This window comes from Diceros bicornis, unplaced genomic scaffold (assembly GCF_020826845.1).
Source record: "Diceros bicornis minor isolate mBicDic1 unplaced genomic scaffold, mDicBic1.mat.cur scaffold_202_ctg1, whole genome shotgun sequence".
NCBI lineage: Eukaryota > Metazoa > Chordata > Mammalia > Perissodactyla > Rhinocerotidae > Diceros > Diceros bicornis.
The window spans coordinates 325,240-351,836 of NW_026691092.1; the positions used below are offsets into that span (position 1 = coordinate 325,240).

The 26,597-nt window shown below is 40.3% G+C and overlaps 1 long non-coding RNA gene across 1 annotated transcript in view; it reads left to right on the top strand.

The window, feature by feature from the left end:
• Nucleotides 1-25,906, top strand: part of LOC131402654 (uncharacterized) — a 29,643-nt gene extending 3,737 nt beyond the window's left edge. Inside the window, exon 3 of the long non-coding RNA XR_009218868.1 lies at nt 24,459-25,906. This is a non-coding gene — a long non-coding RNA (uncharacterized LOC131402654). The remainder of the gene's footprint in view (nt 1-24,458) is intronic.
• The last annotated feature ends 691 nt before the right edge of the window (nt 25,907-26,597 follow it).

Genomic DNA, 26,597 nt, shown 5'->3' on the forward strand with positions numbered 1-26,597 from the left:
CTAAGCCACTGGGCCGGCCCTATCTTTTCGTTTTGTTCATCGTTTCCTTTGCCTTGCAGAAGTCTTTTAGTCTCATGTAGTCCCATTTGTATATTTTTTCTTTTCTTTCCCTTGCCAGAGTAGACATGGTATTGGAAAAGCTGCTGCTAAGACCGATGTCAAAGCCTGTACTGCGTATATTTTCTTCTAGGAGTTTTATGTTTCAAGTGTTAGATTCAAGTCTTTTATCCAGTTCGTTTTAATTTTGGTGTATGGATGAAGATAATGATCTACTTTTATTCTTTTGCATGTGGCTGTCCAGTTTTCCCAACAGCATTTATTGAAGAGACTTTCCTTTCTCCATTGTATGATCTTGGCTCCTTTGGCAGAGATTAACTGACCACAGATGTGTGGTTGTCTTTCTGGGCTTTCAGTTCTGTTCCATTGATCTATGAGTCTGCTTGTGTGCCAGTACCATGCCATTTTGATTACTATAGCTATGTAATATATTTTCAAGTTAGGATTGTGATGCCTCCAGCTTTGTTCTTTCTTCTCAGGATTGCTTTGGCTATTCGAGATCTTTTGTTATTCCATACATATTTTAGGATTCTGTGTTCTATTTCTATGAAGAATGTCACTGGGATTCTGATTGGGATTGCATTGAATCTGTAGATTACTTTAGGTAATATGGACATTTTAACTGTGTTTATTCTTCCAATCCATGTGCATGGAATATCTTCCCATTACTTCAGGTCATCATTGATTTCTTTTAATAATGTCTTATAGTTTTCACTGTATAGGTCTTTAACCTCTTTGGTTAAATTTATCCCTAGACACTTTTTTCCTTTTGTTGCAGTTGTAAATGGGACTGTATTCTTGAGTTCTCTATCTGTTAGTTCATTATTAGAGTATAGAATTGCAACTGACTGGGGTGAGTTGATTTTGTACGCTGCAACTTTGCTGTAGTTGTTGATTATTTCTAATAGTTTTCTGATGGATTCTTTAGGGTTTTCTATATTTACAATTATGTCATCTGCAAACAGCAAGAGTTTCATTTCTTCCTTTCCAATTTGGATTCCTTTTATTTCTTTTTCCAGCCTAATTGCTCTGGCCAAAACCTCCAGTACTATGTTGAATGGGAGTGGCGAGAGTGGGCACCTTTGTCTTCTTCCTGTTCTCAGAGGAATGGCTTTAATTTTTTCACCATTAAGTATGATGTTGGCTGTGGGTTTGTAATATATGGTCTTTACTGTGTTGAGGTACGTTCCTTCTATACCCATTTTATTGAGAGTTTTTATCATAAATGGATGTTGGATCTTGTCAAATCCTTTCTCTGCATCTGTGGAGAGGATCATGTGACTTTTATTCCTCATTTTCTTAATGTGGTGTATCACATTGATTGATTTGTGGATGTTGAACCATCCCGGCATCCCTGGTATAATTTCCACTTGATCATGGTATATGATCCCTTTAATATATTGCTGTGTTCGATTTGCTGATATTTAGTTGAGGATTTTTGCATCTGTGTTCATCAGTGATTTTGGCCTGTAATATTCCTTCTTTGTGCTGTCCTTATCTGCTTTTGCTGTCAGGGTGATGTTGGCCTCATAGAATGAATTAGGAAGTGTTCCATCTTCTTCAACTGTTTGGAATAGTTTGAGAAGCATAGGTATTAAATCTTGTTTGAATATTTGGTAGAATTCTCCAGAGAAGCCATCTGGTCCTGGACTTTTGTTTTTTGGGAGGTTTTTGATGACCATTTTGATCTCTTTACTTGTGATTGGTCTGTTCATTTTCTCTATTTCTTCTTGATTCAGTTTTGGGAGGTTGTATGAATCTAAGAATTTATCTATTTCTTTTAGGTTATTGAAATTGGTGGCATGTAAGTTGTTCAGTGTATTCTCTGATTGTCCTTTTGATTTCTGTGGTATCTGTTGTAATTTCTCCTCTTTCATTTCTAATTTTATGTCTTTGAGCCTTCTCTCTTTTTTTCTTAGTGAGTCTGGCTAAGGGTCTGTCAATTTTGTTTCAATCTTCTCAAAGAACCAGCTCTTTGTTTCATTGATCCTTTCTACTGTTTTTTTAGTCGCTATTTCATTTATTTCTGCTCTAATTTTTATTATTTCCCTCATTCTGCTGACTTTGGGCTTCATTTGTTCTTCATTTTCTGGTTCTATTAGGTGTAGTTTAAGGTTACTTATTTGGTATTTTTCTTGTTTGTTGAGGTGCGCTTGTATTGCTATGAATTTCCTTCTTAGAACTGCTTTTGCTGCATCCCATAAGAGTTGTTTTGTTGTCTTTTCATTGTCATTTGTCTTCAGGTATTTTTTTTTTTTTTTTTTTTTGTGAGGAGATCCGCCCTGAGCTAACATCCGCCAATCCTCCTCTTTTTTCGCTGAGGAAGACGGCCCTGGGCTAACATCTGTGCCTATCTTCCTCCACTTTATATGGGACGCCGCCACAGCATGGCTCACCAAGCAGTGCGTCGGTGCGCGCCCGGGATCCGAACCAGCGAACCCCGGGCCGCCGCAGCGGAGCGCGCGCACTTAACCGCTTGCGCCACCAGGCCGGCCCCTGTCTTCAGGTATTTTTTGATTTCTCCTTTGATTTGTTCATTGATCCAATGGTTCTTCAATCGTGTGTTCTTTAGTCTCCACATATTTGTGACTTCCCCATCTTTGTTCTTGTAGTTGATTTCTAGTGTCATAGCATTGTGGTCAGAAAAGAAGCTTGATATGATTTCCATCTTAAATTTATTCAGGCTTGCCTTGTTTCACAACGTATGGTCTATCTTTGAGAATGTTCCATGTGCACTTAAGAAGAATGTGTATTCTGCTGTTTGGGGAGGGTATGCTTTATATATATCGATTAAGTTCATCTGATCATATGTTTCATTTAATTCCACTATTTACTTGTTGTCTTTCTCTGCATGATTTATCCATGGATGTAAGTGGATTGTTCAGGTCCCCTGCTATTATTGTGTTGCTGTTAATTTCTCCCTTTAGGTCTATTAATAGTTGCTTTATATTCTTTTGTGCTGCTGTGTTAGGTGCATATATCTTTATAAGTGTTATGTCCTCTTGGTGGAAAGTCCCCTTTATCATTATATATCCCCCCTCTTTGTATCTCATAGTCTTTTTTATCTTGAAGTCGGCTTTGTCTGATATAAGTATGGCAACACATACTTTCTTTTATTTGCCATTTGCTTGGAGTATTGTCTCCCATCCCTTCATTCTGAGCCTGTTTGTTTTTAGAGCTGATTTGTGTTTCCTGGTGGCAGCATATTGTTGGGTCTTCTTTTCTAATCCACCCCACCACTCTGTGTCTGTTTGGAGAATTCAGTCGATTTACATTTAGACTGATTATTGATACATGAGGACTTAATCCCACCTAATCTATATTTCCATTGTTTCTCTTCCCTTCTGTTTCTGACTACCATTTCATTTTGGGGGTTTTCTGTGGAGGTTTTCTCTTTTTTTATGATCTATGGCTCTGCTCTGATTTTTTGTTTGGTGGTTACTGTGAGGTTTGTATGAAGATCTCATAGATGAGATAGTCCATCTTCTGATAACCTCTTATCTCCATTAATCTAAGCAGGTTCCATCCCCTTCCTCTTCTCTTTCTGAGTTATTGTTGTCACAAGTTATTCATTTTTGTGTTGTGCATTTGTGACTAAGCTGAAGTGTTTATAGTTACTTTTGATGCTTTCCTTCCCTTCTTCTTTTAAGTTATAATTAAGTATTTGCTACCCTGTTGTGAAACAGAGCTGTACCTTTCTGATTTTGTCTGTCTATTTATCTCTTTGCTCAAAGCTTTGTAGACATTTGCCTTCTTTTTGTTTCAGGTATGAGGGCATTCTTCATCATTGCTTGTAGGGGAGATCTAGTGGCAATGAACTCCCTCAGACTTTGTTTATCTGGGAAAACTTTTATTTCTCCATTGTATCATAAGGATCGTTTCACTGGATAGAGTATTCTAGACTGAAAGTTTTTGTCTTTCAGTATTTTTAATATATCATTCCATTCTTTCCTTGCCTGTAAAGTTTCTGCCAAGAAATATGCTGAAAGCCTGATAGGGGTTCCTTTGTAGGTTATTTTCTTCTGTCTTGCTTCCCTTCATATTTTTTCTTTGTCATTGGCTTTTGCCGATTTTACTATTATATGCCTTGGAGAAGGTCTTTTAGCATTGATGTAATTAGGCATTCTGTTGGCTTCATGTATTTGTAAGTCTGGTTCTTCCCCAGGTTTGGGAAGTTCTCAGCTATTATTTCTTTGAACAAGCTCTCTGCTCCTTTCTCCCTCTTTTCTCCCTCCAGAATAAGTATAATTCTTATGTTGCTTTTATAATTGAGTCATATATTTCTCCAAGAATTCCTTCATTTTTTAAAAATCTGACTTCTCTCTCCTCGTCCACTGCAAGCATTTCTATATTTCTGTCCTCTAAATCACTAATTCTTTCATCCATAATATCAGATCTATTTTTTAAGGATTCTAGATTCTTTTTTATCTCACTAATTATGTTCTTCATATCCAGAATTACTGTTTTTTTTTAATAGTTTTAGTCTCTTTGATGAAGTATTCCTTTTCCTCATTAATTTTATTTCTGAGTTCATCGAACTGTCTGACTATTCCTGAAACTTGGTGAGTTTCTTTATGACAGTTATTTTGAATTCTCTGTCATTTAGATTGTAAATTTCTGTGACTTCAAGGTTGGTTTCTGGAGACTTGTCATTTCCTTCTGCTCTGAATTTTTACTGTAGTTTCTTATGTTGTTTGATGAACTAATCTTTTGCCTCTGTATTTGTGGTAGTATCAGCTCACAGATTCCACCTGCTACTGCTGTGGGGGAAGCATGAGCTGTGTTTCTGATCCCCCCCATATGCTGGAAGTTGTGTGGGTACAGTGGGTGTTCCCACCCGCTGAGAAAGCATTCACACTGGGCTCAGAGCTCCCGCCACACGGAGGCACGTACCCACTTGTGAGAGCGCAGCACTACTATGGGTGTGTGTGCATCTGGGAAAGCATCTGCATGTGCGCGTATCTGCTGCTGCCTTTTCTCATGCTCATGGCAGCCTCTGTGCTTGGTGGGTGGGGCTTCTTCACGGGTCTGAGCATTGGCCGATCATTGGGACTCCAGTGGCATGGTGGGCTTTCCAGCCATCCAGGAAAGCATTCATGTGCGGGTCCAGGGCTGCTGCCAACACCTCCCAGAGTTGCACCAAGGTGCATTCCTGCTTTTGGGGATGCAGCAGTACTATTGGCTCTCACGCCAACCTGGGAAGCGCTCGGGTGTGTGCACAGTGCTGCCATGGAAGGGTTGGGGATAGGAATGAATTCATAGTACATGCAATGACAAGCATAAATCTCAGAATAATAATGCTGAGTGAAAGAAGCCAGTAAAAAATGAGTACATAGTATATGATCCCATTTATAAAAGTTCTTGGAAAATACAGGAAAATCTATAGGGACATATACCGGATCACTGGTTGCCTGGGACTGAGAATATGTTTGCAAACGGCAGGGAAGGAGGAATTAAAATGAGCATGAGGAAATTTGGGGAGGATGGGCATTCCTTTTCTTGATTGTGGTGTTGGTTGAATAAGTTATAATCAAAATGTATCAAATTGTTCACTTTAAATGTATTCAGTTTACAGTATGTCATTAATACCTCAATTAAGCTAGAACATGTAGGGGAAAGAGAGGGAGAGAGAGCCAAAAGAGGGAAAAGGGAAGGAAAAGAAGGACTGAGGGTGAAAATTAAATGGACAAAAGGAAGAAGGAGACACAGGAGGCATCGGGTCTCTGTGGCTTTGGCATCTCCTTCCCCTGGAGTCTCCCATACTGGGCAACTGACTGGACCATTCTGATGCACTCTCCTCACCTCACAAGTCACTGTCTGCCAGCGAAAGAAGGAGGGCAACTATGAGGTCCAGTGACGGCGCCTGGGCTATTACCTGCCTCATGGCGACCTATGGAAGCTGCGATGACTAGATCTGACTAGATCTGAGGTCCCCTTTTCCCAGCTGGGGTCCAGAGGAGCTTGGCTGGAACAGAACGCAACCACATTGGATGGATTCAGGCTCCGAGCCTTTCTAGACTTGGGCCCTGACTGGCTCACAGGGGCCTAAGCTGAAAGGTTTCACCTTCCTTAAGTCCTGAAAGTGACTGAAACTTCTGTCCTGTGGTGTCACACCAGTTCATCCCTCAGGGACACCAGAATTGGTGAAACCAGCACAGACATTGCCATCATGTAAAATCGAATTCCCACTTCAGTGCAAGGTTTCCCTTCTTAGGAAACTTTGGAACATCCCTCCCCTTGACTCTGTGTAGCCATCACAACCCTCTCGGTTCCTCCATAATCCTCCCCCACTGAAGGCCTGGCAGTCTCAGGTTCCCCTTTTCTGCTTCATTCTCTGAAGCTCAGATTAGTCAGCTGGGCCCAAGGGTTCAAAAGTCAACGTGTATACACTGGAAAAGAAATATTTCAAGTTTAAACTGAGGCTGGAGAGGTTTAAAGAGTTCCAGAAGGGTTGTCATATATCACTTGTAGGAGTTCTCCTTGCGGTGGAGAAAAGCTGTTAAGTGTTAAACATTTCTTTTTCTGTCTTTTCATAAAAGCCAATGCTATTTATTTATTTAAGCAATGCTGTGGTGGTTCCTTTAAAGTTTTGCTAACCTTCCCGGGCCACCTTCCTGTCATAAGCTGTTTTTTTTTTTTATCTGAAAACCCAGTGTTTCATTCCTTTTGGTTAAGTTTTAGAATTAGAAGCATGGATTGTGAGATGCAATCCTGAGTTCATGTGAGTTAGTTTGAGGTTGAAACAAGATGAAAGATCAAAAAAGTTTAAGGTGAGGTTTAAGGTGCGCCGAGCCCTCTGTCTTCTGCGAAGCCAGCGCATAGACTGGGTTTTTGCGTTTCTCCCGAGTGTTTTGAATACAGCCCTCTCGAGGCTTTTGTTCCACAAAGCTAAAGTTGAGCATGAGAAGTAGGCTGAGCAACTGTGTTAGGTTCTCTGTTGTATGAAGCAAGTTCTACCAATAAAGAGAGTGCAGTGCAGTTGAGAGAACAAGAAGAAAAAGAGAATGGAATTAGACTCATTGTTCTGAACAGAAATAATGTATACTTATATCTGGCACCATATCAGTGGTTCTAAACCTGATTGCTTGTCAGAATTACCCCAGAGGAGGTTTTAAAAATCTAGACTCTTAGGCCCAAGTCTATACTTGCTGAAGCAAAATTGCTCATGGTAAATTCCCAGGATCTGAATTTTTAAGGAGCTGTCTATGTATTCGGACACACGCAGTCCAAAAGTAGTCCACAGACAGTGGTTTGAGAACTATGTATACAAGCAAAAAGAGAGCAATTCACCAGCATGCCCTGCAGAGTGCTATCTGTCGTTCAGAGCAATCCTTAAAATGGCACAAAGAAAACCTTGAAAGCACTTTTGGCTTTTGAGATTTTTGTAACACCTCATCTTGGCAGTGTGACTACTTTCACATGGACTTTTCCTCGCTTTACTTGGTTCTGGCAAGTGGGCAAGGTACTGGGTGTGACAGCTGGTGCCTGCTCCCCCACTTCCTCCTCCAAAGGAAACTGCTCCACCCGTCTCCCTTCTAGCTAGGGGACTCGACTATCACCCTGAGGTTCTCACCAGAAAGGAAGCCCCTTCAAGGCCGTCCAGCTTCCAACACCAGCAGTATGCAAAGGACACAAGAACTGGGCATTTATTTCCCATCATTTAGAATTTGAACTAGGGACTCGTCCTAGTCTGTTTGGGCTGCTATGACACAATACCACAGACTGGGTGGCCTATAAACAACAGACATTTATTTCTCACAGTTCTGCAGGCTGGAAGTCGGACATCAGGGTGCCAGCGTGGTCTGGTCCTGGTGAGAGCCCACTTCCATGTTGCAGATGAACATCTTCTTGCTGTGTCTTCACGTGGCTGAAAGAGAGCAAGCTAGTATCTCTGACCTCTTTCTAGAAGGGCACTAGTCCCATTCACAAGGGCTCCACTGTCATGGCCTAATCACTTTCTAACACCAGCACATTGGAAGTTAGGATTCAACATATGAATTTTGGCGGGACACAAACGTTCAGTCCGTTGCAGAACTGTCAAGAAGGAAACCCTTCTCAGAGAGAAGTATGGACCTGATGTGCAAAGGAAGGTAGACACCTAGAGAACTGGGGGCCTGCGAGGGACAGTAGAGCCACCAGGGTAGACGGTCAAAGTTTACAGATGTGCCTATGGACAGACCTGGAAGAAGTTTTACATCAATGAGATCAGTTACAATATACACTTGAAGATAAGGGGATGAATGTGTTTCCTCCCTAAGTTATCCATCAGGTAATTTGGTTTGCATCCTTCTACACTATTTCGTGTTGTGCCCTCATGACCCGGGGGGATGTGTTGGATGGTAGTTCAGAGTAAGACTCAGAGCTTGGCTGCTCCTGCCGAATCTGGCTGCAGTCTGGACCAGCAGTGCGAGCTTAGTGAGTTACTTTACCTCTCCATTCTTCAGTTTTCTCATCCATAAAAATAAAGAGAAAAATAGCACCCCATATGGTCACTGAGAGAACTAGATGAGTTAGTGCATGTAAGGCTATGGAACAGTGTCTAGCATTTAGTGAGCACCCAATGAATATTAGCCATTTTTATTACAGCGTTCCTTAATTATTTTGATGACAAACTAGTGTCTGAGAGAGACATATTTACCTGAAATGATGTCAACTGATGCTAATTTTGGAAGCTTAGAGAGGTCACTGATGAAATCAGTTTTTAAAAATGCAAAGAATCTTAACATAGACTTAGTAATTATTCCTGGGATTATGGTCTCAAATATTGGATACAGTTGTACATATGCATTTAAAGAACACTCTAAAAAACTATTTAGAAAGAGTTATATTATGAATTTCAAGAAAATATAGTACAAAGAAAAAAGGAAAATAAAAACAAGCTACTTATATGTTATGGAAATAGTACTTGCAACTTGGCATAAATTTTCCAGTGATGGCATCTTACATGCTTTTAACAATTGCTTCAGATCCAACAACTTAGAAGATAATATGCTCTGGAAGAAAGTGGCTCTGATGATTACAGTGTTACTGATTTCGAAGAATACCTGTGACAAGTTTGAATAAACTTACTTTGTGAAATGGAAGAGTAAAAAAAGGTATCTCTAAATAATAAATATATTATTTTTCATGAGGTGTTATTTTAAATTAGTATGTACATCAAAATTAATAAATTGATTACTACAGTAGACATCTGACTAATTTAGCCACATCTTTGTAATTTTATATAATCGGGTTTCTTTCTGAGGATGCAGAAGGAAGGGCTTATACAGGTTTTGGTTTGCCATGTATGCTTTCCAGAATCTTTTTTTTTAATGGTTTTTAACACTGTGAAATGAGTTGTACATTTTTGTTTGTCCTTCACCCCTTGTGCCCACCCCCCACCCCCATAGCCCCTGGTAACCACAATACAGTTTTCTCTGTCCATGTGTTGGTTTATATTCCACATATGAGTGAGATCATACGGTGTTTGTCTTTCTCCTTCTGGCTTACTTCACTTAACATAATACTCTCCAGGCCCATCCATGTTGTTGCAAATGGGACGATTTTGTCTTTTTTTATGGCTGAGTAGTATACCACATCTTCTTGATCCAGTCATCAGTCGAGGGACACTTAGGTTGCTTCCACTTCTTGGCTATGGTGAATAATGCTGCAATGAACATAGGGGTGCATAAGCCTCTTTGAATTGTTGATTTCAGGTTTGTTGAATAGATTCCCAGTAATGGGATGGCTGGGTCATAGGGCATCTCTATTTTTAATTCTTTGAAGAATATGCATACCGTTTTCCATAGAGGCTGCACCAGTTTGCATTCCGACCAGCTGTGTATGAGGGTTCCTGTTGCTCCACATCCTCTCCAACATTTGTTGTTTTTTGTCTTGGTGATTATAGCCATTCTAACGGGCGTGAGGTGATATCTTAGGGTTGTTTTGATTTGCATTTCCCTGATGATTAATGATGTTGAACATCTTTTCATGTGCCTATTGACCATATGTATATCTTCTTTGGAGAAGTGTCTGTTCATTTCCTCTGCCTGTTCTTTGATCGTGTTGTTTGCCTTTTTGTTGTTCAGTTGTGTGAGTTCTTTATATATTATGGAGATCAACCCCTTGTCAGATGTATGTTTTGCAAATATTCTCTCCCAGCTGGTGGGTTGTCTGTTCATCTTGATTCTGGTTTCGTTTGTCTTGTAGAAGCTCTTTAATCTGATAAAGTCCCGCTTGTTTATTTTTTCCTTAGTTTCCCTAGTCTGGGTAGGCATGTCATCCGAAAAGATTCCTTTAGGACCAATGTCAAATAGTGTGTTGCCTATATTTTCTTCTATGAGTTTTATAGTTTCGGGTCTCACCTTCAGGTCGTTGATCCATTTTGAGTTAATTTTTTGAATGGCGATAGCAGATGGTCCACTTTCATTCTTTTGCATGTGGCTGTCCAGTTTTCCCAACACCTTTTATTGAAGAGACTTTCCTTTCTCCATTGTATGTTCTTAGCTCCTTTGTCAAAAATTAGCTGTCCATATATGTGTGGTTTTATTTCTGGGCTTTCAATTCTGTTCCATTGATCTGTGTGTCTGTTTTTGTACCAGCACCATGCTGTTTTGATTACTATTGCTCTGTAGTATGTTTTGAAGTCAGGGATTGTGATGCCTCCTGCTTTGTTCTTTTTTCTTAGGATTTCTTTAGCTATTCGGGGTCTTTTGTTGCCCCATATAAATTTTAGTATTCTTTTTTCTATTTCTGTGAAGAATCTCATTGGGATTCTGATTGGGATTGCATTGAATCTGTAGATTGCTTTAGGTAATACAGATATTTTAATTATGTTTATTCTTCTAATCCACATGCATGAGATATCTTTCCGTTTCTTTATGTCATCATCGATTTCTTTCAATAATGTCTTGTAGTTCTCATTGTATAGGTCATTCATCTCCTTGGTAAGATTTATTCCTAAGTATTTTATTCTTTTTGATGCAATTGTAAATGGTATTATCTTTTTGAGCTCTCTTTCTGTTGGTTCATTATTAGCATACAGAAATGCAACTGATTTTTGTAGATTGATTTTTGTACCCTGCAACTTTGCTGTAGTTGTTGATTATTTCTAATAGTTTTCCAATGGATTCTTTAGGGTTGTCTATATATAAAATCATGTCATCTGCAAATAGTGAAGAATTTCACTTCTTCATTACCTGTTTGAATTCCTTTTTCTTGCCTAATTGCTCTGGCCAAAACCTCCAGTACTATGTTGAACAGGAGTGGTGAGAGTTGGCAGCCCTGCCTCGTTCTTGTTCTCCGAGGAATGACTTTCAGTCTTTCCCCGTTGACCATGATGTTGGCTGTGGGTTTGTCATAAATAACCTTTATTATGTTGAGGTACTTTCCTTCTATTCTCATTTTGTTGAGAGTTTTTATCACAAATGGATGTTGTGTCTTGTCAAATGCCTTCTCTGCGTCTATTAGATGACCATGTGGTTTTTATTCTTTGTTTTGTTGATGTGATGTATCACGTTGATTGATTTGTGGATGTTGAACCATCCCTGCGTCCCTGGTATAAATCCCACTTGATCATGGTGCATGATCTTTTTAATGTATTGCTGTATTCGGTTTGCCAATATTTTGTTGAGGATTTTTGCATCTATGTTCATCAGCGATATTGGCCTGTAATTTTCTTTCTTTGTATTGTCTTTGTCTGGCTTTGGTATCAGGGTGATGTTGGCCTCATAGAATGATTTAGGAAGTGTTCCACCTTCCTCTATTTTTTGGAATAGTTTGAGAAGGATGGGTATTAAATTTTCCTTGAATGTTTGGTAAACTTCACCGGAGAAGCCATCTGGTCCTGGACTTTTATTTTTTGGGAGGTTTTTGATTACTATTTCAATCTCTTTACTTGTGATTGGTCTATTCAGATTCTCCATTTCTTCTTGGTTCAGTTTTGGGAGATTGTATAAGTCTAAGAATTTATCCATTTCTTCTAGATTTTCCAATTTGTTGGCATATAATTTCTCATAGTATTCTCTTATAATCCTCTGTATTTCCGTGGTATCCGTTGTAATTTCTCCTCTTTCATTTCTAATTTTATTTACTTGAGCCTTTTCTCCTTTTTTCTCAGTAAGCCTGGCTAAGGGTTTGTCGATTTTGTTTATCTTCTCAAAGAACCAACTCTTTGTTTCATTAATCCTTTCTACTGTTTTTTGGTCTCAATTTCCTTTATTTCTGCTCTGATTTTTAGTATTTCTCTCATTCTGCTGACTTTGGGCTTCTTTTTCTAGTTCTGTTAGGTGTAATTTAAGGTTGCTTATTTGGGCTTTTTCTTGTTTGTTAAGGTGGGCTTGTATCGCTATGAGTTTCCCTCTCAGGACTGCTTTTGCTGCATCCCATATGGTTTGGTATGGCATATTTTCATTTTCGTTTGTTTCCAGATAGTTTTTGATTTCTCCTTTAATTTAATCAATGATCCATTAGTTGTTCAGTAGCATGTTGTTTAATCTCCACATTTTTGTCACTTTCCCAGTTTTTTTTTTCATGGTTCATTTCCAGTTTCATAGCATTATGGTCTGAAAAGATGTTTGTTATGATTTCAATCTTCTTAAATTAATTGAGGCTTGCTTTGTTTCCCAACATATGGTCTATCCTTGAGAATGTTCGATGTGCGCTTGAGAAGAATGTGTAGTCAGCTGTTCTTGGATGGAGTGCTCTGTATGTCTACTAGGTCCATCTTGTCCAGTTTTTCATTTAATTCTACTATTTCTTTATTGACTTTTTGTCTGGATGATCTATCCATTGATGTAAGTGGGGTATTAAGATCCCCTACTATTATTGTGTTGTTATTAATGTCTCCTTTTAGGTTTGTTAATAGTTGCTTTATGTGCATTGGTGCTCCTATGTTGGGTGCATATATATTTAAAAGTGATATGTCTTCTTGGTGGGGTGTCCCTTTTATCATTATATATTTCCCTGTTTGTCTTTCTTCACCTGTTTTATCTTGAAGTCTACTTTGTCTGATATGAGTATGGCAACACCTGCTTTCTTTTGTTTGCCATTAGCTTGGAGTATTGTCTTCCATTCTTTCACTCTGAGCCTGTGCTTGTCTTTAGAGCTGAGATGTGTTTCCTGGAGGCAGCATATTGTTGGGTCCTGCTTTTTAATCCATCCTGCCACTCTGTATCTTTTGATTGGAGAGTTCAATCCTTTACATTATGGTAATTATTGATATATGAGAGCTTAATGTTACTGTTTTGTCACTTATTTTCTGGTTCTTTTGCATTTCCTTTGTTTCTTGTCCCATTTGTTTTGGACTGCCAATTCAGTTTGGTTGTTCTGTCTCATGTCTCTTCTAGTTTTCTCTTTGATTATCATATGTGATTTTGTTTTTATTATTGTTTAGTGGTTACCTTGAGGTTTGTGTAAAAAATGTTGTGTATGAGATAGTCCATTATCTGATGGCCTTCTATTTCCTTATACTAAGTCAATTCAATCACTTTCCTCTTCCCCTTCTAAGTCGTTCTTGTTATACCTTATTCTATCTTGTGTTGTGGCTATGTATTTTCAGTGATGAGGTTAAATTTATTTTTGTTGAATAACTTCCTTTGATCATTGATTTTGGTATTTAAGTGGTTGCTAACCTATTCTGGTAAAGATCTACTATTTTTCTGAGTTTATCTACCTATTTTTCTCCTTGCTCCAAGCTTTGTATTCCCTTTCTCTTCTTTTTTTCAGGCCAGAGGGCCTTCTTGAGTATTTCTTGTAGTGGGGGTCTCATGGCCATGAACTACCTTAGCTTTTGTTTATGTTTATCTGGGAGAGTTACTACTTCTTCATCATATTTGAAGGATATTTTTGCTGGATAGAGTATTCTTGGCTGAAAGTTTTTGTCTTTCAGTATTTTGACTATATCATTCCCGTCTCTCCTAGCCTGTAAAATTTCTGTTGAGAAATCCGCTGAGACCCTGATGGGAGTTCCTTTGTATGTTATTTTTTGTTTTTCTCTAGCTGCCCTTAATATTGTTTCTTTGTCATTGACTCTGGCTAGCCTTACCACTAGGTGTTATAGTGTGGGCCTTTGCCTGTTGACATGTTTAGGTGACCTGTTGGCTTCGCTTACTGGTATTTCCTGCTCCTTCCCCAGATTTGGGAAATTCTCAGCTATTATTTCCTTGACTAGGCTCTCTCTTCCTCTTTCCCTCTCTTCTCCCTCAGGAATACCTATAATTCTTATGTTACATTTCCTAATAGAGTCAGATATTTCTCGGAGACTTTCTTCATTTCTTTTTAGTCTTAGTTCTCTCTCCTCTTCTATCTGGAGCATATCTGTATTGCTATCCTCTAAAATGCTAATTCTTTCCTCCATATTGTCAGCTCTGTTCTTTAAAGACTCCAGATTCTCCTTTATCTCCTCCATTGTGTTCTTCATCTCCATCAGCACTGATTGGTTTTTGTTTATGATTTCAATCTCTTTTGTGAAGAAACTCCTAATCTCATTGAATTGTTTGTCTGTGTTGTCTCGTATTTTGTTGAGTGTTTTTATGATAGCTATTTTGAAATCTCTGTCATTTAGGTTATGGATTTCTCTGTCTTCAGGATTGGTTTCTGGGTGCTTGTCATTTTCCTTCTGGTCTGGGGATTTCATGTATCTTTGCATTGCGGTTCCTGCGTTGGCTTTGTTTTTCCTCATCCTGGAAATCTCTGGTTGTAATTTCCACCCGCCGCCACTGTGTGGGGGTAAAGGGCTGTTTAATCTGAGGCCCCTGTCCTCTGCCCCGGCTGTTCACTGCCATCCTCGATCCACAGGTCACTTGGTCTGGTTTGGTCGGCTGAGCTGCAGGGTCCGGTTTGCGGGAAGGGGGGTGCTCTCTCTTTTGCCCGCTGGGCCCCTGGCGTGGGGGGCTTCTCATTCGCCCCTCGTTATCCGCTCTCTGGGGTGCTCAGATATTGATGGTACCCTGTAGCAATTCTGAGTCCTCTGTGTGGGAGTTTGCCACTGGCTGAGAGAGCCCAAAGAGCTATGGTTTCCCTGCAGAGGGCCGCCCCTCCCCCCTCTCTGGGAGCTGAGCAGACCAGGATCGCTGGTCTGATGGGGAGGGAGAAAAGTTCTCCTTACCTCTCCCCACTTCCTCCAGGGGCCCAGCACGTTCCACTCTCAGATGTGCGGCAGTGTGGATCTTCCCGATCCTGCTTTTCACTGTCTAGCATTCCGTTGTTGGTCTGTGACTGTTCCTTTTGTTGTATCTTATCAGGGGAAGAGTTTACGGGAAAGCTCGCTCCGCCATGACGCTGATGTCACTTTTACAGAATCTTTTTGACGAGCTCAGATTCTAAATACATTCCTTAAAAAAAGGGAGATGACTAAAACAATGACAAAAGTACACTTGTTATGCTACTGGAAGACATTAAGTGAAATACATCACTTTCGCCTTGTGCTACTATTGTGCTTATACAGGACTTGCCATTTAGTATTGCAGTTACATTTTGTATGTGTAATCTATTAAATAGTCTATATATGGCTAGATATATAATATATGCACAAATGTGTATCATAGAGTGTGTATTAGTAGAATATTTATATATGACTCATATTACCCATGTCTTACTTAGAAGACTGTGAGATCCTTTATCTTCATACATCTTGGTCCCCAAATAATGTTTGATAAATTAGTAGATACTCTCTTATGTGTTAGTCAAATGAATTTATAAAACAAAGAGTAAAGTCCATATTGAACCTAGTGTTGTAAATACTACTAAGAACAACAAAAATAGTTTCTCTGGCTAACTTTTTTGGATAATTACTACCTGCTAGTGAAACACACATTTTATTTCATTAAACCTCAGAATGACCATATTGAGTAGATGCTATTATTCTTATATTAGACGAAGAATCTTAGCCTTAGAGGTTCTGTCACTCACTCAGGTCACAGTAAGTTAAGGTCAAGCTCCGGGTAGACTATCTAACTCTAAAAGCCATGCTCATTTCTCTCCATTTTGTGAAGGCGGAAGTTCTATTGATAAAATATCATCTGAGAATTTTCTAAGTGTCAGAGACACATCTAAACTGAGTGATCAGTAGGAAACAACTTACTGTAGTGGAAGAAGATGGACAGTAAAGCCAGGTACTCAGGTACCATGAAGGAAATAAATAAAGGGGATGTGGAAGAGAGCCAGGGTGGGGTATGGGGTGAGTCTGGGACTCTGAGAAGGTAACTTTGGTGTAAACAATCGAACAATGAAGAGGCAGCTCTAAGAAGATCTGAAGGCAGATCATCCCAAGAAGAGAGATTAACTCCTGCAAATGTGCTGAGATGAGATTGCATTTAGAGTATTTGGGGGACATAAAGAACGGCTGTGCATCTGGAGCCTGGAGAATAAAGAGGAAGAGAGGAGGGGGTGAAATCTGAGCAGAAGGAGAGCACATCACATAGAGCATTAGAGACCAGGGTACACATGGTTTATACCTCACATGAAATGGGAAATCACTAAAAAATTTTCAGCAGAGAGTAACATGATCAGACTGGTAATTTTGAAAGACAGTATGGCTACCAGACGGCAGGAAAATGAGGAAAAAAAGGAATAAATTGAGCTCCAAATTTTTGTCCCAAGTAACTGAGGTGAGGAAAGCTTGAAAGAACAGTGAGTAGATTTAAGAATGAGGTGTTAAGAAAGGTTGAATCACATTTTTGGTTTGGGCCTAGCTAAAGTTGAGCTGTCCCTTATGATACACACGGACTCTTGGAATAGGCAGTTGGATACTCCATTTTAAAGCTCAGGAGAAAAGGCCAGGCTGGAGATACAAATCCAAAATTATAAGCATAGAGATGATATATAGAGCCATGGAAATAGTTGGGATCAATTAGTAAAAACGAAAAGGAACTAGGACAAGACTTTATATTCTAAAAATTTAGAAGTTAAGAAGAGAAGGTTAAAAACTAGGAGAGTGTGGCATATTGAAAACATAGAGGAAGAGATGTTTCAAGTGGTCAAAATTATCAAATACTAGTAAAAGTTCATGTAAAAGAAGTATATAGAAAAGACATCAGCAAATTGTACCTAAATCTAATTTTTTAAAAAAAAATTAAAAATAACATTAGTTATGAGATTTTTTTAATATAGAAGAAAATTATCAAGGATGATGCCTTCAGTCTTTTTTTCAAAGCTGTTTGCATATGTTTTGTAAGAAAACTTTTTATGTATAACAGTCTCATGTATCTTGCTATTTCTTCTACTATTTGTAGAATTGAACACTGCATTTCACAATCAATCAGATTATTAAAAATTGTATTAAAAAGATGAAAAAAAAAATACATGGCCTTCATAATGGCTCTTTAGTGGGTTATTGGAAAGAAAGTAAATTGGAATGAATTGAAAGGAGAATGGAAGATGAGAATGGGACATGGCAAGTTTAGTCCTTTCCTTGAAGGAAGAGTGCTGAGAAGGAGAGAAGAAAATTCGGGTTCTTGTTGGAGGGGACAAGGGTTGGGAAGTTTTTTTGTTTGTTTGTTTGCTTTCTTTAAAATGGGGGACAGTAAAGCGTGTTTATGCACTGATCAAGTAGAAAATGTGAAAATGATGAGGCAGATAAGAAATATGACATTTGCAGAAGTGAAGTCCTTTAAATATTACTATTGTGGTAATAAATGATAAATAATATAGAGAAGGCATCTGTTCAACTTATAGTATGCTTCTATTTTTTTATCATACATAACAATAATTTACTGAAAAAATAAAGAAAATTACATAGTATGAGACTTAAGTCCAATTTATATCAGGAAATGAACACTATTTTAAATAAATTCAAATATTAGAAAATATATAAAAGGTTGGAACAACAGCATGAACCAACTTAAACTACTTATATTTCTAGAACACTAGACTCGAATGCAGAAAATATATTTCTTCCAGGTGCACATGAAAATTTACAAGGATAAATTATATTTTTAACCATAAAATAAATCTCAGTAAATTTGAAAGACTGAAACAATTAAGAAAAAAAATTGTCTACAACAGAATTAAATTAGGAAATAATAAAAATAAGATATCTCAAAATTTCTCAAATATTTAGAAATTAAACAAAATTATTCAGAATAAAAATGGGCAAGGAAGAAAATAAAATAGATATTAGAATATATTTTTAATTAAAATGTAATGAAAACATAGGATATTGAAATTTGTGGGATGTACCAAATGCAGTACATAGAGGGAAATTTATAGGTTTAAATAATTATATTAGGGAAAAAGAAAGTTGTAATATCATTGATTTTTGCTTCAACTTAAGAAGCTAGGAAAAAAAAGAACAAATTAAATTCAGAATATTTAAAAGAAAGCAAATTATAAAATAAAGAGAATAACTCAATAGAATAGAAAATGTATAAATAATAGGAAAATCAAAAAGTATGAAAAATTAATAAACTCCTAGTAAAACTGGCCAAGACAAAAGAGAAATTGCAAACTACTAATATCAGTAACAGAAGAGGAGGCATTACTACAGAAAATAAAAGGTTAATAATGGGATATTGTGAAGAACTTGTTAGCATAAATTTGACAACTTAAGGGAAAGGAATACATTTCTTGAAAGACCTACGTTTTCAAGATTGACATAAAAGCATACAATTTAATTAGGCCATATCTACTAAAGATATTGTATGTTTAATCAAAAACCTTTCCATGAATATAACTCCAGGTTTGGATGACTTCACTAAGTGAAATCTGTCAAACATATACGAGGGAAATAACACCATTTTAACATAAACTCTTTTGAAAAATAGAGGAGAAGAGAACAGGATGCAATTTGTTTTATGAAGCCAGCATATCCCTGATATCAAAAGCTAAGAAAGATAGCTAAAGAAAAAAGACCAATATTCTTCACGAACATAGATGCAAAAATTCTTAACCAAGTTATCAAATCAAATTCAACAATATATTAACAACATGGCTAAGTTGGTTTAAAATTTGGAAAGCAAGCAATGTTAATTGCCACATTTTCCCATAATTGAGGAAAAACATCATATGATCATCTTAATAGACGAAGACAAAGCATTTGACAAAATTTAATGTCCATTCATAGTAAAAACCCTCAGCAAACAAGAAATAGAAGTGAATTTCCTCTATCTCAAAAAGTGCATTTAGAAAATATTGTACAGAAAATATCACATTTAATGGTGTGGTATACATCCTAAACCCACGGGATCCTACAGAAACATTGAACTAGTAAGTGAACTTAGCAAAGTTGCAGAATACAAGGCCAATTTGCAGAAATTAATTGCATTTCTATATACTGTAACAAAACATTACCATGGCACTATATAATTCAAGTACCTAGTAAAAATCTAGCAAAAAAATATGCAGTTTTATAAACTGAAGACTAAAAATCTTTGTTGAGAGAAATTGAAACAGACCTAAATAAATGGAGAGATATGCCATAAATAGTTGTTTAAAGAGAGTTAAATCTGCAGAGCCACTAATCATGTTTGAGAATACTTATTGAAATTAAAAATATGATTTCACAACTATTATCAGTAATGTTTGAGGAAGTATGTAGCATATATGGGAGGCTAGGAAAATAGCAATGGGCTAGTTTTGTTCCTCTAATTGAAAAAGAATTCAAGATGGAAACTGGAAACTCTGAAAGCATGACCTTGTCACTGATTCAACAGTGATATGAAGTGACACAGAGGTTTTCTAGGTAGGTCATGCTATGTCTAACAATATCCTTAAATGTCCCTTTGTGAGTAGAGTTGCTAGACTGATCATAATGGAAGTATTCTTCCCTGAGGCATTAATACCAGCTGCTGTGATCTCCGAGGGCCCAACATGAGGAAGGAAGGGTCGAAGATTGGAGAGGGAAAGTTGGTTGCCTGAACATCTGTATCCACAGGCAGTTGATTGATAGATGATGTGAGAGCTCCTGGGAGACGTCAGGCAGGCTGTTATAAATGAAGTTCTTTTGTGTGTGTGTGTGTGAGGAAGATCAGCCCTGAGCTAACATCCACGCCAATCCTCCTCTATTTGCTGAGCAAGACTGGCCCTGAGATAACATCTATTGCCAATCCTCCTCCTTTTTTTTCCCCCACCTTTTCTCCCCAAAGCCCCAGTAGATAGTTATACGTCATAGTTGCATATCCCTCTAGTTGCTGTATGTGGGACGCTGCCTCACCATGGCCGGACAAGCGGTGCGTTGGTGCACGCCTAGGATCCGAACCCAGGCGGCCAGTAGCGGAGCACGGAAACTTAACCGCTAAGCCAGGGGACTGGCCCCTAAATGAAGTTCTTCACACTTTAACTACAATGTTGTCTTAAAATTACAGGGAAGGAGAAAAAAATGGAATGAATTGAGGAAGAGAATGTAGAAGAGAGTTTTAAGAGAGTATGAGAAAGAGTAGAGAGAAAATGCAGAAAAGAAAGGAGAAAAATGTTGAACGAAGAGACAGAAAGAGAAAGAAAGGAAAAGAGGAAGAGTAGAAAGGCAGAAGGACTATGGTGGAAACATCCTTATGAGGCTATAACATGCTGGCAAACAGAAGTAGTAAGTTTAACAACATGTTAACAAAAGGAACCTCTGTGCTGATGAGAGCACAGCTGATCATCGTTCTCAGGGCACCAGAGATTAAATAGGTTACCGAGGCAGGAGACGAAAAAATAGAAAATGTGGTCACAGAGATGGAAGATTTCAGATACTAGAACTAGGGAATAAAGTGGAAGCCAGGCTCATCGCAAAGTCGTGACCCAGATAATCTCTTCCTTGTAAAGAATGTAGAAGTTTATGTTGTTTACTGATTAAATGACGAATAATGTTATAGGGAAAAAACAGAAAAGAAAAAAGTTTAGGAAGAAACTTCTATATTTACGGAAATAAAAAACTACAATATGAATTCAAATAAAAGATACCATTATGTCACAAACTGTTATTTGTCCCTCAGTTCTTCTCGTTTCACCAGACGTTTGCTGGATCCATAGCCCGCAGAATAACGATTAGGTTTACCACCTCTCTCTCGCTCTGTCTCGCCATTGTAACCATGTGTCAGGTATGGCTGTTGGGACAAGAGAGGAAGCGAGACCAGCAGCTTCCAGGATCTGCTCTTACCAACAGGCAAACCTGGTACCCAGACTGACAGGGACAGAGTGAGTGGATGTCTCGGGTGAGCAGTCCCACATAGCCATCGGCCTTGACCACGAGAGTCCCAGGAATCCCAACCTCATTTCCTTGTTAGGGGCCTGCGCTGTGCAGGAGGAGCCTTGAGGATTTGGGTGGAGACAGCAGAAGGGGCAGGGCTAGAACATCTCCATCAATTTACTGTTGCCTCCGAGGAAGCCTCACCAGGAGACCCTAAGAGGACGAGTTTCTTCTTTCTTTCAAACATTGTATCATATCAAGTATTGACGTTGGCCGGTGTGCAGGGGCGTCTTTGTCAGCTTTCCCCAACTATACTCTTTGCAGTTGAAATAAACCTGAAACGACTTCAATCTGACTGGAAACATTTGCCCCTGCCCAGAACAAAGCAGTCTCTATCATGATTTGAAAAAGGGGCCTCAAAAAACGCTTGGCTGATTCTAGCATCTGGTCGTCAAGGAGGCAATTGACCATCACCAGCCAATGTCAGCTCTACCGCTGACTCTTCCCAAGTGTCCTCCCAATAGGTGAGAAGAGCTAGGAGTCCACCCAGCAGGAAAGCCATCCTGCTGGCTGTGGGACCCAAATGCAAATTAAAAAACCATGCCCCTGTGGAGCACCTACTTTCCTCCCTTTGGATGGGTCACTCATAATGCTCTCAACCACTCCCCACACTTTCCACAGGGTATGGCTAAAATCCAGCCCAATCTTGACTGTCTTCTTCAGGGTCATATCCCAAGACTGGATCCATATCGACATGGATGGTAGTTTATTCTTTGGTTTTCCTCTGGAATAATGGACTGTTGATGGGTCTCATTCTGTTGGATTAAAGAAGAGCATGTAGCCATTTCTTTAAACAGCGACATGTGACTACAAATGAAAATGGTTAGCCTATTTTATTTTTTTTTATTTTCAAATCTGTGTCATGGGCCAAATACATAAAAGCATAGAGATTTTTGACACTTCTTCATGACTATCACGAGCCAAACTCCCTCAAACAATACGCTCTTCACACTCCCATTGCGGTCGGTAACTGACAGTCGTCTCCAGCTGAGAAGTAGTGAGGCTTAGTGGAATCACTGTTGAGTATCCAGACACGCCCTCTGCCCAAATCTTCATTTTCTTTTCCTTTTTTTTAAAAAACCAGCTCCTCGTGATATGCTAGCACGTTATTTTGCTTCTGAGCAAATGACCTCAGTTTTGTTCACAACCTAAATGAAAATTTCCTTTCATCCCTGTATATCTGTGAATATGTCATTCACTGTGAAGATCAGACCTCTGCAGCTTCATTTACTAAGAACCCAGGTCTGTGCACATCTTCTCCAGGAAGGTAGCTCAGTGGGAATACCCAGTAACGGTGACTTATTCACTTCCAGAGAGAGTTGTGTTAGCTAGATGCATGTTCTTTCTGCCGTAAACCATGAGTCATGACAGGGTTGGGATATAGATAGTTTTGGTGCTTATGGTGAGTTTTGGGTTCTACTTGGCTGACTTTTATTTTTGTGGTAAGGAGAGAAGAAGTGGTTACGTTTTGCTATGCAATTTATCTTGGAAGTGAGGATTTCCTATGACCCCTCTTTAAAGCCCCAGATCTAGTTTAATTTGGACGTATCCCAGGATTGTAAGGCATGCTTTAAAAATCACTATTTGCAACTATATTTCTGATTCTGTGTAAATCAGAACTTTTTTGTTATAGTGTCACCAAAACAAAATATAGCGATAACTTGGATCCTGAGGCTATGTAAAACAGCCACAGCAATCTATTCTCCAGAATTTCAACTTTTAAATGTCTATCAAAACAGAGCCACCATTTTCTAAATTATAGCAAATAAATATGAGAAAGTTAAACAAACAAAATAATTTTATAGCAATGGAAAAGTATTTCTGTCAGTTTTTATTTTAGAGTTTCACGCATGACTCCATTTGAAAAGTAGACTCTGCCTTTGAAAAATGTTTAAAAACAAGTGCTCTAGACAAGAAATTGCAAACTGGCACACTGGGGGCCATCTTTGGTGAATCATAGGTTGTTTTGTCTAAATAAGGTTTTGGAAATCAGGTCTTTTATGTAAAATACACATTTCATGCTCCTATTAGAAATCAGAAGATTTTACACTCTTGTCCCATAGTGACAATGACCAACTGGCTGGAAGCAAGTAGAGGCTGCCTCTTAAGACAGGTCATGAGTTTCCATAGTGACTAATTCCACATCAGTCCCTGTTGTCTTCCACCTCAACTCTCTTACTCACATACTTGACCCACATGGACACCCACACTCCACAGCTGTGTCTTTTCCTGTTTCTCATCTCTCAGCTGCACTTTCAATATCTCAACCAGCACATTTCACATACACTTTTGCAGACTCTGATGCTGCATGGTCTGTGTCTTTGTATTTATACTGCATAATCTTACACTGAAGGAAAATGCAGTTCATCTTCAGAAAACTCTCTGAGATCATTAGCAACAGAGTGGAGCTTGGCGAAATGACGATCAGGAGTGAGCACATCATCTTGAGACTTGGTCAGCGAGAGTTGAATGTTCACGCTATCACAATGCCGTAGGCCCCAGAGAGTACAAAAGAAATCAAAGGAATGGAACTATTTATCCACACATGAAAGGGGATGCATTTTCTCACATACCCCTAGCTCGAGTGACGGGTGTGTGGAGCACCTGCCCTTCAGCTGCCGTCTGCCCCTCAGGCAGAACTCTGCCACTCAGGGTGTTTGAAAGACATTGTCCAGACTAATCCATTGAGAAACGGCTGCCCAGATGTTCAGATGCCTTGGAGCAAAACAGACGTGTTCTAAGGTTTATAAAAGTCCAAGACGTTTCCTCTTCTCCTAGAGTCCGTTTCATGTACTTCATCCCAGTGCAGCGAGGGCCCTGTGAACAGACACATGCAGCCTCAGATTTAACACACCCCCTGCTGCCTCACAAGCAGCTGATGCCTGGGGATGCCTGTTCAGTGGAATAAAGATCAGGCATGTGCCCATTATCCTTACTCTTTCTCCCCAACACCTCTTCAATATACTCAGACATGGTGAGAGTAAATCTGTGTCAAATTCAAAAAAAAACCCTAAAAACCAATGATTGCTCATTTTAGTGTAAAGTAAAATGAAATTCTCGATGTTAATTAGACCTTTATTTGAAATCTCAAGAACCAGTTAAATGAATTCTTATTCACTGCCGTAAAACAATGTTTTAATGTTTTTTGCAAGACACGATAGGGCCTCCTACTGCCCGATTTGTTGAACGTGATCATTCAAGGAGAATGATCTGCTTTTAGGCAAGAACTATTTACATATGGCTCTTTTCTTTCCAGGAAAACATTTTAACCCTGCTGTTCCCATGATGTCACAAGGACTAGAGTGTTGGGGAGGACTGAGAGCACACTCTTCCTCTGGAGTATGTTAGACTCTAAGGGTCCATGACACAGGAGTGGGGAACATTTCATTCATCGAGGATTGAGCCTCTCGTGCTGGGTGTTGAAAGAAACACCAGTGACGTCCCCGTGTATTCACGTGGAGTATCTGACAGTCAGTCATTGCAGGATTACAGAAGGAGGGGCAGTTCAGAGGGGAGGCCCCGTGGAGGCAGGCATGGAGGAGCGCGTGGTGACTGACACCGAGAGCTTGTGACCCGGGCAGGTGGCAGACTCTGTTCGGTCAGAAGACTCTGCCGACTGCAGTGCATAGAAATCCACGTCCGTCCACGAGAAGTCGCAGGACGAGAACACCGCTGACAGGAAGTCACCTGTCAGAGCGTGCGGCACGAGTGGTGAGAATGTTGAGTCTGAACCAAGGTCGTGGTGTCACAGTGGTGGAAAGGCCACTGGAGGTGAAAGAAGCAGACCCAGAGTCATTTCCAAGAACAAACTGGAAGGTTTATGGGACCAATTAGGCAGAGATCCTGAGGAGGAGAGGTGAAGATGTGCAGTGGTTTCCGGCCAGGAAGAAGAGTGTTCCATGGACGGTGAGGACAGATGCGTGCTGGGCTTCTCTGAGGGCTGGGAAGACGCACGGGGAGCTTGATTTTAGACATGACACAAGTTCAGTGATGGTGCTCAACACACATGCGCCAAGGCGTGTCTCTCACACACACACAGCCTAAGAACAGAGTCCATGATCACGGCACAGCCAGAGTGGGCACGACACTGTCGCCACTGACACAGGCAGGGTGAGGGGGTTGGGCCTGTCAGGTGTTCTGAGGAGAAGTCAGCCGGCCTGAGAGTGCTGGAAGGTGCTCAATTCTCATCAAGAGGAGGGCCGGTTTCAGAGATGAGAAGAGAGAGCTGGAGAGGGGAGAGCAGAGTCAGGAAAGGGCGGTGAACCATGAAGCCGAGCAAGGAGGGTCCCTGTGGGGCCACACGTTTCCCAGAGGCCTGATAGGGTCAGAACGTTAGGGGCTTCCTCGGAGATCTCACTCTCCACGGAATGGTGAGCGCAGAGGTCAAGGGCAGGATGGAATAAGGGATGCACGGCGAGGCCTTAGTGACTGCTGCCCTGATGTACGGGAAGAAAGGCTTCCAGGTCACGCCCAGGCCCCACCAGATGTGTGCCGGCTGTGTGACAGGAGGCGGCAGGAGGAAGAGAGGGGTGAGCACTGATATGGCAGTCAGAACTCCAAGGCTCAGCGAACAGGTGGCCCCAGAGAAGAGGAGAGGAGGCCTCCTCCTGGAAGGACGTGCACAGGGAGAAGCTAAGGCCTGTCCTTGCAGGGGCTGGGCGTTAGTGTGCAATCTCATCGGTTTTGGGGAGTGAATATGTGTTTCTGGAGGACGCACAACATGCCGGGTGCTGTGTGGCATCTGGATGAAAACACTGAACTGACGCAGGCGCAGGTCCTCACAGGGGCTGGCAGGGGAGACAGACCTGCCGGGAGGCACGGGCAGCAGGCCCAGGCGGGGGGAGGGCAGGCCTCCACTGCAGGCCGGGAGGTAGCAGGAGGAGCCCACAGAGCCAGCCTCACCCACACAAGGACCGGGAGATGAGAAGAATTTAGGAGAAGACAGAAGAGGGTGGAGATAGGGGAATGTGAAGAAGTGGGGGCGTCCTGGGGGAGGGGAGACAGCAGGGCGTGAAGCTGGTGAGGAAAGCGAGCCCCTCAAGGGTCGGGGGAGCCCCAGGAAAGCCCTTAGCTGGGCGGTCAGAAAACCAGTTTGTCAGAAGGATCAAGGAGAGATTGATGGAGCCAGTGCTGAGAGCAGGGAGCTCAGTTAGGCGGCTGTTGTAAGAAGCATGTGCTTTCCACCCGCGAGGTGCTGGGACAGAGGACGTAGATGCATATTGTAGAGAAGGTCTGAAGGATTGAGAAAGCACGGGATGGGTTTCCTCCCAATCAAGGGAGAAGGTTGGATGAAGGCTGGACACGCTGGGCGGCTGCTCCGCAGGTGACCACATCCGACCCCTGAGCTGCTGACACTCATCTGCAGAAAAGCGTGTCAGTGCTGGATGCATATTTA